We start from the raw sequence: 13,779 nt of genomic DNA, 5'->3' as shown, positions 1-13,779 counted from the left end.
TGACAGGAAGGACGTATTGAATTAGTGAGATCCCAGTAATGGTGCTAATGCTGACAATGGCACCATCACCACCACTATGAAAAAAACACAGTGGACACCTCCTATGCCTGACATAGCCAAGGAATTCCCTGAATTGTGATGTCACTTTGAGTGTCTGGCTCAGGGCAGAATCGGTCCTGTCTATAGTACCCAAATATGCAACCATACTAATACTTGGATAATCTCTTAGAGCTACATATTTACATCTGGGAAAAAAAAATTCAGTATCCAAATTAACTGGTCTCCAATACCGTCTACAATGCAGCAGGGAAAGGGAGAAAAGGAAGCTCATTGCTTGTGCCCTTTGGGGCAGTAAAAAACTCATTATTCACTTGACATGAACTGTTACCAAACATAGAAGTGAGTAAAGATCCTTCCGTATTTGAAGACTATTATTAGTTCTGCTTTGTGAACGATCACTTCTTTGCCATCATCAATGATCAATGATAGGACGTAGCAATGATGGTGCAGCACTATGGGGTACTCCCACGGCACATTCATTTTCCCCATCACCTTGAGAGTAGTTTCCAAGATTAATTCTAGTGTCAGTGCCCCCTTATATTAATTATTGCTGCAGAAGCTCGTTATAATATATCAGGGTTTAGCCACTCTTTTGTTACTTTGATGTGAAGTCCCTAAAGCCTCAGAAATTGCAAACATGAAAGCAAACAAACAAAAGAACTAGCAACAGTTTTCAAATATCATTGAATACGGCTTTTTAAAATTAATATCTGTATTAACTGCATCCTTCTCTTTAATTCTCTTTCTTTCTGCCCCTGATAGTATGATTTGTTTTGTTGATCTAGTTCATTCAAGAAATTCAGACACTTAAAAACTTTGCTGAAAATGTCATCTAAGACAGTGAGCAACTCTCTGATATAGATTTGATATAGAGTTTGGCTATGTAGGCTAGTGGCTACTGAATGTGAAAACAAAGCATAGTACATATGCAATAGCACATATACTAAAATTGGAACCATACAGAGAAGGTTAGTAAGGCCCCTGAGCAAAAGGCAAGTCACAGATTTTCTAATTAGCATTGCTGAGTTTTGTGAACTTTTTGCAAGTTTTACGGGATGTTATGGGATGAAATGGCAAGGATATACACCCTCACATGGTAGATAAAGGTGATTCCTTCTTGCTGATGTCAGAATGCAAAAATACGTGCAAATGGAGTCAGATTTTAATTGATGGAGCTGAATAAAATTTCTAATTCTATTGGGTAAATCTGCTTTGTTCTCTTATGTACTTAAAGTAGAACAGTCATTTAGCATTGTAAACAGTTTTCCTGTATCTCCGTATGAAAGGAACACATCTTACCTGTTTGGTTTTGTTTTAGCTATGTATATTAGAAATCACCTACTATAACTTCCTTGAACATATGGATTTATCTCTCTTGTCTTTTCAAATAGAGTGAATAATTCTTGGCTCATGGTACTTAGTCACTGCTTACTAACCAAGTATGTGTTTGGCAAGTGTATCATTTTCCTATGCTGTGTAACAAATTACCGCAAACTCAGTGGCTTAGTAAAAACATATATTTATTCTTTCACGGTTTCTGTGAGTAGGGACAGATACTGCTTATTCTTTGCAAGGATGTAGTCAATACAAAAGACAGGGCTACTTCTCATCTGGAGGCTCTAGTACTGACAGATCCACTTTCCAATTCACCCAGGTTGTTGGCAGAATTTACTTCCTTGTGACCCTTAGAGCAAGGGCTCCAACTCCTTGCTGCCTGTTGGCTGGAGTTTCCTCTCGGCTCCCAGAGGCCGACTGAAGCTCCATGCCTCATGTCTCTCTCCACAGAACACCCCACAGCATTGTACCTTGCTTCTTTAAAACCTGTAAGGGAGGAGGGGAACACTGGTCTGATAGCAAAATGGAATATTATACAATGTATCATAATCAGGAAGTGGGCTCCTATCACCTTTGCCAAATTATGTTGGTTGGAAGCATATCATAGGTCCTGTCCATACTAAAAGGAAGGAACCCTGAGGACGGCTTTAAAGTCTGTCTGACAGAGCAGCTATCATCATAAAAACTAGTATCAGCCTTGAAAACCCAACTTTGAATCAGAATTTAAAATACTGTTACGGGGGGGGGGGGGGGGGAAGGTTAGTTTGGTCTTCCTGAAGAAAATGTAAAATAGTTGTTAAATAGTTGTAGGGGATATAGAGTTGTCACTACACAAGATTTATAAAAGCACCATACCCACGGCATTCCCCATTGTAAGAGGTTAGATCTTTAGGGACTAGGAATGTATTCTTAGCTACTTTGACAATGAATAACATGTGAACTTCTTTCCTTGGTGAGTACATTCTGAGTTTTAGGACTCTAAATAACACAGTTTGTGCTTAATGTACACCTCACTTGTCTACTATTGTTTGGCCTGTAACAACCACAGAGGTGATTATATACTATGTAATTATATGCTGTAGTTAATAGGCATTTCACCATCTATTTATCCATAGGTCTGTTTTCTCACATAAGCACTTAATTCTATAATGTGTAAATCAAAAGCTCCAGGCTTACTAGTCTTCCAGGATGTGACAACAATGGATGAATTATAAGCTATTCCCCCAAAGAATAGTGAATTGGGACACGTGGGGCTATGTAACACTGGAGCAACCACATCTGGTGCTCCCTGAAAAATTCCACACCTTCATGTCTTCCTGTAGTTCAAAAACAGACACTATTTCTGAGTGCCCCTGCAGACCATAATTGCCACTTTCTACTTAGGAAAAGCAATTTCTAAGGTAACCAGGATACACACTCCAGAGCAGTTTATAACTAGTGCAAACTAAATTATGAGCATACTACATAGGAACCCTATTGCAAAGGAGATTTTTTTTCCATAGCAAAATAATCAATATATATGATTGAAATTTACAAGTATTTGTATTTTTTCCATTAACTCTTGTTGGGGGACACTTTTATATCTGCCATGTAATAAACATGTAAACTTTTCAGCCCACCACTAACCCTTCTCACATGTCACAGTAATCATATGACGATTTACTGCATGTGTATCAGTCAGAACCCTGTCAGAAAACTGGTGGCATAATTAAAAATGGTTGAAGAGAGTTTAATAAGGTGACTATTTAAGACAGATTGAACAGTATTAAAGGTTGGTGAAGCATCCTGCGCTAACTACAGCTGGAAGCTACACCTCCATGCCTAGGCTTGATGGAACATAGAGTTATCAGAACACAGAAAGATCTGTTCAAGAAGAAACTGACCTTAAGTAAAGAAAGGCAACAAGTGTCCTGGCAGGTAAAAAACAAGAGAGATAAATACCATAATTCTTCATTTCTTTTACCTTCTAATATTCTGCTGGTGCTTCGCATTGCCTGAACCATCAAGAAGCCACAAGGAAAGAGAACCTGGTTGATAATAGTGCGTAAATGTTGAGCTCATGAAACACAGCAAGGGTGTATGTATGTGTGGGAAGGGGAGGTTGAAAACTGGGAGGGGAGAGATAAGCAGGGATTATCCTATCGTGTATCAATGTGTATCAGGGCTCAAAGATAGTTGTGGATAATTTTGTCTCATTTTTATTAAAATTCCAACTTTTATCCATGGTCTGAATTCTTTCAGTTTCTTCCTTTTACAACTGGGGAATATTGGTCAAAGATATATTAAATCTGTTATTTTTTAACATACCTTAGCAAGTGCATCAATCATGTATTTCATTAATATTCTGAGCTCTTTTCAGAAATCATGGGACATCTAACAGAGTTGTTGAAATCTTCAATGTTCTTTTAACCGTTCATAACTAGAGATTCTTCAAGGCAGTTTCTATCAGTTTCCATATTCATACAGGCTGCCCAACTTTAAGATACTTCTATAATTCTACATATTCTTTAGAGGAAATCCCAAGGACTATAAGGAACAAAAAATTACCCAAATAATCCAAGATTTCTCCATATAGGCTCCAAGTCAACATAAAATCTTCAAAACTCTTTGAAAGAAAGCTGGCCAAAATCTAGAGAGAATTTCTGAAGGTTACCATGAATTATACGTTGTTACCTAGTGTTTTTGCAATCTTCCCTTGTACTTTTTTTGCAAGGAAATAAAAAAAAGCTTTATGCCTTTATTTGAGATACCATTTTAAAAAGCTTTTTGAGAGAGAATATGTCAAAATTGGCACATAAATCACAGAATGAAATCCTCCAGTTCTATCAACGGAGAGACTAATACCTAAATTATATTAACTCTAATCCAAATCATCATTCAACATCTTTTTATCATTTCTAAGTACTCATACACATTTGGATAAATCATTTCCCTTTTTTTTTCTTCATGCCTACTGACTTCTCTTCATGAAATCTTTCTCTCTTCCCCTTGTGAATTACAAGACACAACTACAATTTATGGATTACTTAGTCATTAAAGTTAGCTATACAAACCAATGTTTCAATTCTATTGAGTTTTAAGTTCAACCTTTCTATGACTTTAGGCAAATCAGTTTTTATTAATTTCCAATTTTATCATTTCTTAAGTAAATAGTAATCTTTTGTTGTGTTATTTTTTAAGATTCTATTTAAACTGCAGTTAGTTAACATGCAGTGTAATTGTAGTTTTAGGTATACAATGTAGTGATTCAATACTTCATAAAACACCTAGTACTCATCACGACAAGTGTCCTCCTTAATCCCCATCACCTATTTTTCCCATCTACACACCCACCTCCCCTCTGGTAACCATGAGTTTGTTCTCTAGAGTTAAAAGTCTGTTTCTTAGTTTGTCTCTCTCTTTTTCTTTTTTTGTTTGTTTTGCTCCTTAAATTCTACATATGAGTGAAATCCAATGGTATTTGACTTTCTCTGAATGACTTATTCCACTTAGCATAATACTCTTTAGCTCCATCCATGTCCTTGCAAATGGCAAGATTTCATTCTTTTTTATGGCTGAGTAATATTCCATTATATATATATATATATATATGTATCTATATCTATCTATACCTATATCTATCTATATCTATATCTATCTACATCTATATCTATATCTGCACACATATATGCCACTTCTTCTTTATCCATTCATCAATCTATAGGCAATTGGGCTGTTACCATAATTTGGCTATTGTAGACAATGCTACTATAAACATCAGGGTGCAAATACACCTTCAAATTAGCATTTTTTTTATTCTTTTGGTAAATAGTAGTACAGTTGCTGAATCATAACATAGTTCTATTTTTCATTTTTTTGGGAAACATCCATACTGTTTTCCAGAGTTGCTGTATCAGTTTCCATTCCCACCAACAGTGCAAAGGGTTCCCCTTTCTCCACATACTAACACCTGTTGTTTCTTTTGTTGTTGATCATTCTGACAGGTGAGGTGATATCTCATTGTGGTTTGATTTGCATTTCCCTGATGATGAATGATGTTGACCATCTTTTCATGTATCTGTTGGCCATATGTATGTCTTCTTTAGAGAAATGTCTGTTCATGTCTTCTGCCCATTCTTAATTAGATTAATTGTTTTTAGGTATTGAGTTGTATAAGTTCTTTATATGTTTTGCATACTAACCCTTCATCAGATATGTCATTTGCAAATATCTTCTCCCATGCAGTAGGTTGCCTATTAGTATTGTTGATTGTTTCTCTTACTGTTCAGAAGCTTTTAATTTGATGAAGTCCCAATAGTTTATTTTTGCTTGGTTTCCCTTGCCTCAGGAAACATATCTAGAAAGAAGTTGCTACAGCCAATGTCAAAGAATTTACTGCCTGTATTCTCTTCTAGGATTTTGATAGTTTCAGGTTTCACATTTAGGTCTTTGATCCATTTTTAATTTATTTTTGTGTATGGTGTAAGAAAGTGGTCCAGTTTCATTCTTTTCATGTAGCTATCCAGTTTCCGCAACACCATTTGTTGAAGAGAAATTCTTTTTTCCATTGGATATCCTTTCCTGCCTTGTCAAAGATTAATTGACCATATAGTTGTGGTATTATTTCTGGATTTTCTATTATGTTCTATTGTACTATGTATCTATTGTTGTGCCAGTACCATACTGTTTTGACTACTATAGCTTTGTAATATAACTTAAAGTCCAGAATTGTGATGCCTCCAGCTTTGCTTTTCTTTTTCAAAATTACTTTGGCTTTTGAGGATCTTTTGTGGTTCCGTACAATTTTTAGGATTATTTGTTCTAGCTATGTGAAAAATGTTGTTAGTATTTTGATTGGGATTCTGTTACTTGTAGATTGCTTTGGGCAGTATAGACATTTTAACAATACTTGTTCTTTTAATCCATGAGCATGGAATGTCTTTCCATGTCTTTGTGTCATCTTTCATCAGTGTTTTACAGTTTTCAGAGTACAGATCTTTGCCCTCTTTGCTTAAGTTTATTCCTAGGTGCAATTATAAATGGGATGGATTCCTTAATTTCTCTTTCTGCTGCTTCATTAGTGATATATAGAAATGCAACCGATTTATGTATGTTGATTTTGTATTCTGCAACTTTACTGAATTTATTTTTCAGTTCTGGTAGTTTTTTTGATGGCATCTTTCAGGTTTTCTACATATAGTATCATGTCATCTGCAAATAGTGGAAGTTTTATTTACTTTTACCAATTTAGATGCCTTTTCTTTTTTTGTATTCTGATTGCTGTGGTTAGAAATTCCAGTACTATGTTTAATTAAAATGATGAGAGTGGAAATCCTTGTCTTGTTCCTAACCATACAGGAAAAGCTCTCAGATTTTCACAATTGAGGATGACATTAGCTGTTGGTTTTTCAAATATGGCCTTTATTATGTTGAGGTATGTTTCCTCTAAACCAACTTTGTTGAAGGTTTTTTTTTTTTTTTTATCGTGAATGGATGCTTTACTCTGTCCAATGCATTTTCTGCATCTATTGAAATGATCATATGGTTCTTATCCTTTAATTTATTAATGTGATATATTATGTTGATTGAGTTACAAATATTAAACCACACTTGTAGCCTAGGAACAAATCCCACTTCATCCTGGTGAATGATTTTTTAATATGTTATTGGATTCAATTTGCTAGGATTTTATTGAGAATTTTTGCATCTATGCTCATCAGGGATTCTGGCCTATATATCTCTTTTCTAGTGGTGTATTTATACTGTTCTGGTATCAGGGTAATTTTGGCCTCATAGAATGAATTTGGAAATTTTCTTTCCTATTTGATTTTTTGAAATTGATTGAGAAGAATAGGTATTATCTCTTCTTTAAATGTTTGGTAGAATTCACTGTGAAGCCATCTGGCCCTAGACTTTCCTTCCTTGGGAGTTTTTTGATTACTCATTCCATTCCTTTATGTTTCTAGGAATTACCCATTTCTTCTAGGTTGTCCAATTTGATGGTATATAGTTTTTGATAATATTATCTCATTGCTTGTATTTCTGTGGTATTTGTTATTTCTCCTCTCTCATTTGTGATTTTACTTATTTGGATCCTTTCTCTTTTCTTTTTGATAAGTCTAGCTAGAGATTTATCAGTGTTATTGATTTTTTCAAAGAACCAGCTCCTGGTTTCATTGATCCCTTCTATTGGTTTTTATTTGTTTGTTTTAGTTTCTACATTATTTCTTTCCTCTCTAATCTTTATTATTTCTTTTTCCTTCTACTGGCTTTAGGCTTCATTTGTTGTTCTTTTTCTAGCTCTTTAGGTGTAACATTAGGATGTTTATTTGGTATTTTTCTTGCTTCTTCATGTATTGTTATATACTTCCCTCTTAGGACTGTTTTTGCTGCATCCCAAATGTTTGGACGGTTTTGTTTTGACTTTCATTTGTTTCCATTTATTTATTTTTTTAAATTTCTTTGATTTCCAGGTTGACTCATTCATTATTTAGTAGTGTGTTGTTTAACCCTTATGCATTTGTGGTCTTTCCATGGTTTTTCTTGTGGTTGACTTCTAGTTTCATGGCATTGTGGTCATAAAAGGTGCATGTTATGATTTCAATCTTTTTTTTTAATATTTTTTTAATGTTTATTTATTTCTGAGACAGAGACAGAGCATGAGTGGGGGAGGGGCAGAGAGAGAGAGGGAGACACAGAATCAGAAGCAGGCTCCAGGCTCTGAACTGTCAGCACAGAGCCCAATGCAGGGCTCAAACTCACAAACTATGAGATCATGACCTGAGAAGAAGTTGGTTGCTCAACCGACTGAGCCACTCAGGCGCCCCATGACTTCAATATTTTTCTGAGGCCTGTTTTGTGACCTAATATGTGGTCTTTTCTGGAGAATGTTCCATGTGCACTAGAAAACAATGTGTATTCTGCTGTTTTAATATGGAATGTCCTGTATATATCTGTTAAGTCTATTTAGTTCAGTGTGTCATTCAAAGCTATTGTTCCCTTTTTTATTTTGTTTATTTTTTAAAAATGTTTATTTATTTATTTATTTTGAGAGAGAGCATGTGAGAAAGGGAGAGGGAGAGAGAGAACTAGGCTACACATTGTCAGCACAGTTCACCATGTGGAGCTTGAACTCATGGACCTTGAGGTCATGACCTGAGCTGAAATCAAGAGTTGGACTCTTAACCAATTGAGCCACCCGGGCACCCATCCTTGTTTATTTTCTTTTTTTTTTTTAAGTTTATTTATTTATTTTTGAGAGAGAGAGAGAGTGTGTGTGTGTGTACAAGCAGGGAGGAGGGTGGGTGCAGAGAGAGAGGGACAGAGAGAAAATCCCAAACAGGCTCTGCACTCTCAGCACAGAGCCTGATGCGGGGCTTGAATCCACAAACTGTGATATCATGACCTGAGCAGAAGTCAGACATTTAGGTGACCCTGTTTATTTTCTATTGAAACGATTTCCCCATTGATGTAACTGGGGTGCTAAGTCCCCTACTGTTATTTATAATTATAAATAAGTTCCTTTACGTTTGTTAGAATTGTTTTATATATTTGGGTATTTTGTGTTGGGGGCATAAATATTACAATTGTTATATCTTCTTGTTGGATTTTCTCCTTTATTATGATATAGTGTCCTTCTTTATCTCTTGTTACTATCTTTGTTTTGAAGTCTGGTTTCTCTGATGAGTATTGCTACTCCAGCTTTCTTTTGACATCCATTTGTGTGATAGGTTTTTCTCCATTCCCTCACATTCAATCTGCAGGTCTTTAGGTCTAAAATGAGTCTCTTATACACAGCATATAAATGGGTCTTGATTTTTTCATGCATTTTGACACCTTATGTCTTTTGATTGGAGCATTTAGTCCATTTATATTCAAAGTAATTATTGATAGATATGTATTTATTACCATTTTATCACTTGTTTTGTTATTGTTTCTGGAGATTTCCTCTGATCCTTTCTTGTCTTTGTCAGGCATCCTTCAAATCACTGTTTCCATGCTCTCTGCCCCAGGGTTGTTTGCCTGCCTTCTCTCCAGTGTAGTGCCCTCTGGTCTCTATACCAACCAAGCCCAGTAACCTTTAAAACTTCAGTGTTTGCTTGTTTGTTTGTTTGCTAATTTAAACTTAAGTTAGTTAACATATAGTGTAATATTGGTTTCAGGAGTAGAACCCAGTGATTTATCACTTACATATAACATCCAGTGTTCATCCCAACAAGTACCCTCCTTAATGCCTATCACCCACTTAGTCCATCCCCACCATCCACCTCCCCTCCAGCAGCCCTTAATTTGTTCTCTATATTTAAGAGTCTCTTATCGTTTGCTTATCTTTCTGAAAAACTCCAGGTTATAAACTCCACTGGTTGTGAGAACTCATGAAATTCAGCCTCCCTTATTTCCAAGTGAACGGTTTTGGGGAAATATTCTCCTGTGCATTCTCCTGTGTGCTCCTCTCCCTCATTCCCTTCTCTTTGGCCACAACTCCCAGCCCTCCACAGCACTCAGGATCCATTTCTCCTCTATACCCTATCTCCACACTTTCTACTTTCTTTGATGTGACCTCTTCTTTCCTTTTAGTTATGGAGTTTGTTCTGTCAGTCTTCAGGTCCATTTCTGGAGTATTTAGGATAATTTAATAATTATCTAGTTGTACTCATGAGACAAAGTGATCCTAAGGTCTTCCTATTCTGATGCTATCTTCCAAAATATCTTGTGGTTTTGATACTGTGCATATAAACAATGTTTTATAACTGTCAAACTATTGGGCATAATAGGAAGAAATCCCAAAATGAGTATTATATATATGAGAGAATTTTTTGTACTTTTATGGAGAAGACTACCATATTTATATACCCATTAGCTTGATATTATGTTTGTTTTATTTGTTTATCTTTCAAATACATGGATTTCTTCTTAATGGATTTGTGTTTCTAGGACTACTTCTATATCCGCCTCTAATTACATTTATATAACTTATGATATTTTCCTCTGACGCACAATATCATAAAATTTTCTTAAGCAAAATTGTTTTTAAACCTGACATGCTACTTATTTCATTAGTATTATGATAAACAGAAGGGAAATAAAAGATTATATATATATATGTATATATATATGTATAAATACATATATATATACATATATATATATATATAAATGTTCTTAATGTTTATTTGTTTTTGAGAGAGAGAGAGAGAGAGAGACAGAATCTGAGTGGGGGAGGGGCAGAGAGAGAGGGACACAAAAAATCCGAAGCAGGCTCCAGGCTCTGAGCTGTCAGCACAGATCCTAACACAGGAGGAACCCACAGTTCAAACCCACGAACTGTGAGGTCATGATATGAGCGGAAGTTGGATGCTTAACCGAGGGCGCTGCCCAGGCACATATGTATATATATATATATACGTATATATATACACATATATTTAAATAGTTATATTAATATAGTGCGTTTTCAAATTATACAACCTGCAATTCCCAGTACATTATTAATAAAGCTATTTGCAAACCTCCAAAGATCATGTTAAATAGTGGTTGGAATATTTTAAGCCATAATTTCACCTTTTTATTTTTTTTTTCTCTCAACAAACCAGAGCCAATGATATAATAGGTGCAAAGTTCATACCCTCTTTTTCCATAGAGTTGACAGATTGGTTAAAAATATTAAAAGAGACAACATTGTAATTTTGTCTTATTATCAGTTTCTTTTATGTTAACTTCAGGCAAATTTAAAAAAAAAATTAACATTTACTTATTTTTGAGAGAGAGAGAGAGAGAGCAATTTGGGGAGGGGCAGAGAGAGGGAGACACAGAATCCATAGCAGGCTCCATGCTCTGAGCTGTCAGCACAGAGCCAAGGTGGGGCTTGAACTCATGGACTGCAAGGTCATGACCTGAGTCGAAGTTGACGCTTATTGGACTGAGCTACCCAGGTGCCCCATCAAGCAAATTTTTAAAAATTTCTGATTTTTAAATGATAGTTGTTCTCTAATTTTTACTGATTTAATTAGCCTTCTTTTCAACAATTTTGGATAAGATGCTTAAGCCAGAGGTCAATACAAATGCAATAGCTTTCCTGGCTTACTGTTTAGCTCTTCTATAAGAAAGATCACCTGTGTTTGTATTGTTGGGTCCCTTTGTTTGGCTGTTCTCTATGGAACAAAGACTTGAATTCTATCTATAATTTTATACTGCTAGAACAATGATTCTAAAATGCAGATTATTATATGTCTCATCAGAGCTTTGACATAGGCTTTTTTAAAAGAATTTAAGACTTTTCATAAACTGATTCCATCCTCCATATCTAGCCATATCCTTCTACCCTCTTCTCACTGCCATATATCCTGTGCTTTAATACTCCAAAATTTATCATATTGCTTCCTCAAAGGCTCTTCCCTTCTGGTACTATGACTTTTATATATTGTTTTCAGTTAATCCCATGGTATTCTAAGTAACTTCTAATAGTTCTTACTCTACTTCATTATGAAAGTGTGTTTATATGCCTATACTTTCCAAGGGAATGAGAACAATTTGAAAGTAGGATATCATCTAATTATTTGTCACCAGTGGAGTATCTCATAGATATAGTATACAAATAAATGTTTATGAATAAGTTAATTGTACAACAGACAAAACTTGAAAGGTCTAGGGGAATGTTTCCCAGTGAAACTACAAGAATTTATTGATACTTTATTAAGAAGAAGGAATCGACCTAATAATTCTTATCACAAAGTGTTGTATATAGGAAAACTGGTGAACATTTGGGGCAATTGATGGGACTATGGATCTTTTTGTTTATAGTTTGAATCATAGAGGGTATATCAATGTATGGTCTTATCTCTAACTTTCAGTAGTTTTCTAGGTTTCAGCTAATATCTTTTCTAGTCACAAGAGGGAATGAGGCCCAGAAGGCAATATTATGCTTTTGTTTAACAGAGATAAAAAATTACTGTTTATCAATTCAGTCATAACCTGTATTTTGAAAATGTTGGAAACACAATTAGTAAAAACAATAGTCACTATTTTAGCCAGAGTCAGTCAAAAGGAATCCATAAGCATGCTACATACTCATTGCATATTTGTTATGTTTTCCACATCTAAATGATACTGCTGCACTTTCAAAAGGATATTTTTATAAATATGATTATAAAGTAAATTGTGTCTCTTATTTACTAAGCAAAACACTAAATAAGAGCAGAGGAAAATATATATATATATATTGTAATACACATATATTATACACACATATCATATGCAGGACACATGCCTATGCACATATATTCATAGGACACTTACAGCATCCTTTCCTCCCATCAGAAGACTATAAAGTTTAATATATGTGAAAAAATATAGCTTTAAAATACTGAAAAAGTAAAAAAAAATTTTTTTAATTAATAAAACTTAGTTGAAAAATGAAAGAAGATTAAGGTAGAAGAGTTTCTTCTTGTACTTATAAATTCTTTGGTCATTCACATGTTAGTATAATTATTATTTTAAGCACTTTTTAAAAAGAGGAAATATTAAGTAGCATAAATTGGTGAAGACATTTCTCTCAATGGGTAGAAATGAAGTCATAATTTCCTAGAAACTCAACTTTCATGTTAAGTATTTCCCAGCCCATAATTTAATATCAGATGGCTAATAAAACTGCACCATCTCTTACTCTTGAGTCTCTCATTCAAATTGAATGCTATCTTACATTATGAAACATCAAGAAACATTTCTATGTGAATGGTACTATGCTTTTAAGAGTTAATTAGAATACTAAATCTCATATTAATACAAATCTCATAATCAGCATGTGTTGAAATATAGTCTACAGTCTTCACGCAAAACATGGCATATGGAATTCAAAGTTCTCTGCTGTCTTCAAAAACACCTCTAAAATATCAGTTAAAATTAAAAAAAAAACATTAATACAAAGACAACTTGAATAAGAGGAGTAAAAATGATTAAGAGATGTCAACAAAGTTTTGGAAGATGGAAAGTGGATAAATTAGCAAAGTAGAAAAATCTGAATCCTTTATGCCAGTAGCTTAGATAATTGTGATGTGCCATTTACACAACTTGGACTTACCTTGTATATGACAATAAAGGAAAGTGCTTGACAATGGAAAACAGGAGGATTGTTTGAAGTTTTTAGGATATGATTATATCACCAAATCCCTTCCCATTTTCATGTATGGCTACAAGACCACCTTTCCCCTTTTCTCTCGGGAGATCAGAAATATAAACTTTAGATAAAATGAATTAAAATCAAGGCTATTAAAACAAACAAACAAAAAAGTCTGAGATTGAGGCACTAGTCAGAAATTATGAAAAAGAAACCCAAATGTCCTTTCTAGACACCAGCTCCCTATTCCCAGAGTATCAGAACAAGGAATTGAATTGCATTATTCTTTGGAA

The 13,779-nt window shown here is 34.6% G+C and overlaps 1 protein-coding gene and 1 non-coding gene across 27 annotated transcripts in view; both read left to right on the top strand.

Moving 5' to 3' along the window:
- Positions 1-13,779, top strand: part of PTPRD (protein tyrosine phosphatase receptor type D) — a 1,372,973-nt gene that overhangs the window by 702,836 nt on the left and 656,358 nt on the right. The gene's annotated exons all lie outside the window — the stretch shown is intronic.
- On the top strand, positions 981-1,090 carry LOC132663946 (U6 spliceosomal RNA). Its single transcript, XR_009603335.1, has one exon. It is a non-coding gene; the product is annotated as a U6 spliceosomal RNA (small nuclear RNA).

This window comes from Panthera onca, chromosome D4 (genome assembly GCF_046562875.1).
Source record: "Panthera onca isolate mPanOnc1 chromosome D4, mPanOnc1 haplotype 2, whole genome shotgun sequence".
NCBI classification, from domain to species: domain Eukaryota; kingdom Metazoa; phylum Chordata; class Mammalia; order Carnivora; family Felidae; genus Panthera; species Panthera onca.
This window is presented reverse-complemented; position numbering and strand designations above follow the sequence as displayed.